This window comes from Lactuca sativa, chromosome 2 (genome assembly GCF_002870075.4).
Source record: "Lactuca sativa cultivar Salinas chromosome 2, Lsat_Salinas_v11, whole genome shotgun sequence".
Lineage (NCBI taxonomy): Eukaryota > Viridiplantae > Streptophyta > Magnoliopsida > Asterales > Asteraceae > Lactuca > Lactuca sativa.
The window spans coordinates 4,576,943-4,583,185 of NC_056624.2; positions in this window are offsets into that span (position 1 = coordinate 4,576,943).

Genomic DNA, 6,243 nt, shown 5'->3' on the forward strand with positions numbered 1-6,243 from the left:
AGCAGAGGATGCGTAAGGTCACCCCTTTGCCTTCTGCGATCATCAGAAGTACCTAAAACCATAACCAAAAACTGTAAGTCAACGCTTAGTGAGTTCCCCTAAAGTACCATCATATACAATATATCAAACAAACAGATAACGGGATCCCCAACCATCCTGGTTGGATTATCCCTGGTCCATAAACTTACGGTTGGAATGCCTAACCCACAACCTTATTGTTGGAATGCCCAATACATAACGGGTCCACAACCTTACGAGTTGGATTACCCCTAGCCCATAACCTTACGGTTGGAATGCCTCGGTCTATTAACTTACAACACAAAGCAGTATTGTCTCAACACCACCATACCATGTCGACATGCATATAATAAAATAATATATATCTAAAAACAGATAAACATATAAATAGTTAACAGATTGGCAGGCATATCTACAATTACCACTGCATGCTAACATCCTATATACCAGGATACTGATCCAACCAGTTCTACATCATAACTAGCATACTATCATATAACATAATATCCAATCCATTGGGTCGGCCTTGGTGCCTTCCGCCCATAAGTACAATGATGAAGACTCACCTCTAAGTCTGGACAAAAGCTGATGAGGTCCTGATTCTGAGTCTCAGCTCTAACCGTCACATATCCAACCAAATGACTAATTTTTAAACACAATCCAAAATACCCAAAATACCCTTAAGTCAAATTGGATCAACTATGGTCAAAGTCAAAGTCAAATTGGTCAGAACCAACAAGTCAATCGAGTCAACTCAACTGAGTCAACTCAGGGTGCCTACGCGGGGCGTACTCTAGAAGTACGTGGGGTGTACTCGAGCATTGACCACCATCAGGGAGGTTGGCCACGTACGTGCTGCATAGTCAGGTTACACATGGCGTACGTCCAGTCTTCCCAAAAACACATTATGAGCTTAATATGTTAAGCTTTCACATCCAACTTCCAGATCCAAGGATAAAATACTAAATAGATTCATAAAGTTTCCAACTTTATGACTTTGCATGTCCATTAAGTTCCCGAAATACAACATCTTAATGCATTAAGACCTTCTATAGAATGTATGGAGCATAACTAACCGTCCAAACTACATTTTATGACGTAAGACCCTTCTTAAGGTCTAAAAGGACAACTTAATGGGTCAAGAACATGTCATGCTCAAGAATCACGATTTTGGGACCAAAAAGTGTCTTAAAAGTTCAAAAGTCTAGATCTACAAGATGGAGTGATCAAGATGCAAGATTTTTACCTTATGGAGCTCGCTAACAAGAAAGAAACCTCAGATCCAAAGTACTTCCCAAACTCCAAGCTCTCTACACCACCCTCTTCTTCTTTAAGAACACTTCAAATCACTCCAAAGGCTCCAAAATGCCCTCTCTTTCACTTAGGGTTGCTTAAGGGTCATTTTCAAAGAGGAAAGCTGAATAAGAATGAGATGTGAGGCTATAATGAGGTTTAAATATGGCTCAATCCATAAAACTTAGGGTTTGAATGATCCTCACGTACGTCGTACGTACGAGGTGTACACCCATCATACTAAGGCACACACTAGAACACTCAGCGTACACACGTACACTCAGCGTACTCCCCCAATAACGAAATTACCAAAATGCCACTAAGGTCCCTTTTGCACTCTTCTCTTACTTAGGGACCAAAATGCAATATTTAATCATACAAAGGGTCAAAATTGAAAATACCTCATCATCGGGATGTTACAATTCTTCCCCACTTGAATTAAACTTCTTCCTCAAATTCGACCGTCGTGAACAACTCAAGATAATGCTCCCACATCTCGGCCTCCAGCTCTGAAGTCCACTCGAAGCCCTTCTAATGTTGCCACTAAACTTTTACCAAAGGTATCTCCTTGTTGCGCATGATCTTCATCTTCCTCTCCAAAATCAATACCAACCTCTCGACATAATTCAAGAACTCTCGACCTAAATATCATCTAAAGAAACCATTGCCTCATCGTCAATCACACACTTTTTCAATTGAGAGACATGGAAAGTGTTGTGGATCTGACTGAGCTTACTCGACAAATCCAATCGGTAGGCCACCCTGCCTACCCTGGCGATCACAAAGAAAGGTCCAATATATCGAGGACCCAATTCTCCTCTTCCTGAAGCGTATCACAACCTTCCAAGGTGAGACCTTTAGTAATACCATATCGCCAACCTGAAATTTCAACTCAGATCGACGTCGATTGATATAAATCTTCTGATGACTCTAAGTTGTCTACAATATCTACCTGATATGTTGCATAAGCTCCATGGTCTGAAGGACTACTTCGGTCCTTCCCATAACCCTATGACCGACCTCTCCCTAACATATTGGGGTACAAAACTTCCGTCCATACAAGAGCTCAAAAGGTGCGGCACCAATGTTGGAGTGATAGTTGTTGTAGGAGAACTCCACCAATGGTACGTGATATGTGCATATATATATATATATATATATATATATATATATATATATTACATCATATCTTAATATTTTTAGCTATATTTATGCTCATTATAGAATAAAAGGTACTTATTATGTTTAATATTTGTTATGTAGTATAAAAGACATGCTCGGAAGCAATATGGAAGTTGGAAGCAGGAAAATGTGCACTTAAGCAAGAAGATGATACATAAAGGATGTTGTTGGACAGCTTGACCCCTCGTCAATATTTTGATCATATTTCATGACTCATAACTTCGATTAAGGTATTTCAAAATGTTCTGAAAATTAGACACAATTTCGGACGACTTTTATGTTTTGAGAAAAGTCCGATTTCCAACCACTACGATGTGGTGAATGGAATCTTTGCGATTGTTTATGTTGACTTGGAGAATACCAGATAAACACGAGGACCACGACGTGGTGCCATTACCACGACATGGTGACCAAATTTTAGGAATATATATATATATATATATATATATATATATATATATATATGTATATATATATATATATATATATATATATATATAAATCCGAACATAGGTTCGAATTGAGAGACTTGGAGGTGACTTTCTGGAGAAGTATTACAAAAAGGAACCTCTGGAAAACCCTTAGAAGATGATGTTTAGCTTTATTCCTATTGAGTTTTTGTGTTTGATTACTTCCATGAGTAGCTAATTTAGTAGACTTTCGTTTAGTTAGATGAAACCTAAAAGTATTAGTTAGTTTCTTACTTTATGGATTGCATGAAATTTGTTTATGCATGTGTTTGATAATCATTACCTAGCGTGTTAAAGTTTGTAACTTTGTTGCTTAAATTCAGGTTTAGTGTAGCTTAGGTACCATTAAATTACATTAATTTGATTACCTAGTGATTTAGTGACTATTAAATTACTAGAGCTAGGATCGATCAAATCTTAGATAAGTAATAAAAGTAACAAATTTAGTTGTGTTGGAGAGCATAATTGTGACCATAATTGTGTTTGCTTAGATTAATCTTACATAGCTCAATTATAATTAATAATTAATTCTATGTTTGCTTGTGTATGGCCATATAATTAATTGGTGAAAACCTTGCACCTATTAACAAATGAATTGGTGAAAATATTAGTAAAGTTGGACTTGAATTGCTAATTACACAATAATTGGTAACCAACTTTAATAACCCATAATTAGTAACTAACCATTGGAAAAGGTGGATTCGAAACTAAACGAAAGTGTTTTTAATATATTGATTACAATCATTTTTAGTTGAGTGCTTAAGTTTTTCTCAACTTGCAAAATCAAATAAAACCATTTAAACATTTGCTTAGATTTTTAGGTTAATTTAGTAGCAAATAGATTAATTAATTAAAATTGTTTCCTATAATCAACACCCTACTTACACATGCTATACTATAATATGACTAGCTACACTGCCAAGGTGCATTTTAGCTAATTAAGTTCGTTAGGTTATAAATTTAAAACTAGTAGGGACTTTTGTGCACATCTAGTTTTTGGCGTTGTTGCTGGGGAATGAACAACCTAACATTGATTTTTATCTTTAGATTTTCATTATAGATAGAGCAGTAAGAAGGATCTCTATGCAAGCTTTCTTGATGAAGGGTACCTCTTTATAAAAAAATTGTAATCTTCCCTTCCTTTTTTAATGGATTTTTCTAGCCTCAAATGCTATAGCATTCATTTGATAAGATAGAAATCGAATCGTAAACCATAATCATTGACACACAAAAGCCAAATCATAAACTTCAGAGCAAGTTCAATAGTTTTCGAATAGCTTCCGTTGAATTACGCTTGATAATAATTAATGGAGTGGCAAGCAAGAGCAGAAGGAGGAAGGTGAGTAGGGAAGGGCTATAATGGCCATCCTCTCCATCCGGATGTGCAACAGGTTCTTGAGGAAGCCCACGCCCCAAGACATATTGGCGGCGCAAAGATATATGATCACCTAATGACCCTGGGGTACTATTGGCCAACTATGGAGATAGATTCAGCAACATTTATTAAGAGGTGCAAGGTTTGTCAACTACATGGCAACCTCATACAAGCTCCAGCCGTGGAACTCCCTACCCATTTCAAACTTGTGCCCTCGATTTCATCAGGAAAATAACCACTCCCTCGAGGGGAAAATGTTTCATTTTAGTAGCAACAGAGTTGTTCACCAAATGGACAGAAGCAGTTTCACTACGCCGAGACAACTCTCCTTCAAGTTGAGCCAATACACTTGTAGCTTTCCACTTTTCTCTACATCATTTACTAAAACAGTGATCTCATTATTACCTATTCTAGCAAAACCGCCCATCAGATCCATCGTTAGCCATTGGTCGTTAAGGTGTATTCTCAAAATACCTATATCTACTGATGTGGCAATAGGAGCTTGATTTGGTAATACGCCAATTTGTCCACTATTAGTAGATAAAATGATTTCTTTCACTTCTGAATCCCAAAGTATTCGATTAGGGGTCAGTACACAAAGATTTAAGGTCATTTCTTCAAATTGATCTCCATTTCTAAGTTCATAGCGTTCGCCATACTTTTAGTTTTTACTTTAATTGTTTTAGGTTAATCGATCCTTTTTGTGATGTAAAAACGGCAAAAAGTTAATTTTCTGCAAAAAATTTCTACAGTCTCTGGCTGATCTGCAAAAAGTTAATTTTTTGCAGTCTCTGCCTGATATGTTTCATAAACTCCATGGTTTGAAGGACTACTTCGGTGCTTCACATGACCCTATGACCAACTTCTCCCCAAAATACTGGGGTACGAAACTTCTATCCATACAAGAGCTCAAAAGGTGGGGCACCAATGTTGGAGTGATAGTTGTTGTTGTAGGAGAACTCCGCCAAAGTTAGGTAACCATCCTAACTCCCACCAAAAACTATAACACAAGCGTGCAAAATATCCTCAACGGTCTGGATAGTCAACTCACTCTGGCCGTCAGTCTATGGATGATAAGCAGTGATGAAATGTAGCCTCGTGCCCAGTTCCTCGTGAAACTTTTGCCAGAATCAGGAAGTGAACCAAACATATCGGTCTGAAACAATGGAGACCAAAACCCCATGAAGAGCAACGATCTCTCAGACATACACATCAGCCAACTTTTCGGCCGAAGAGCTCTCCAGGATGGCGAAAAAGTGGGCATTATTGGTCAACCGATCCACGATGACCCATATAGCATCAAAACCCTTGGCCGTCTTTGGAAACTCAGTGATAAAATCCATGGTGATCTATTCCCACTTCCACATGGGAACCTCCAAAGGCTGCAACTTGCCATACAACCTCTGATGTTCAGCCTTGACCGTCCTACATGTCAAGCACCTCTCGACATACAAGACTATCTCCCTTTTCATACACGACCACTAGTAACTCGATCTCAAATCTTGATACATCTTGGTGGCTTCCAGGTGTATTGAAAATCTAGGCTTATGATCCTCCTCTAGCACTAACTGCCGGATCCCACCAGAAACTAGAACCCAAAACTGATCACACCGGGTCAATAACCCCCGACAATCGGTGATAAAACTATCAATCTCACCCCTGATCCTCTCCTGCTTCCAGTTTTCCTTTCGAACTCCCTTTGCTTGTGCCTCTCTGATCAAGCCCAAAAGCTCAGAATCAATAGATATCCTCATACACACCTCTCCAACTGAAGATCCAACTGACTTGCGGTTCAAAGCATCCACTATCACATTCACTTTACCCAAATGGTAAAGGATCTCGCAGTCGTAATCCTTAACCACGTCCAGCCACCTGTGTTGCATCATTTTCAGGTTCGACTGATCC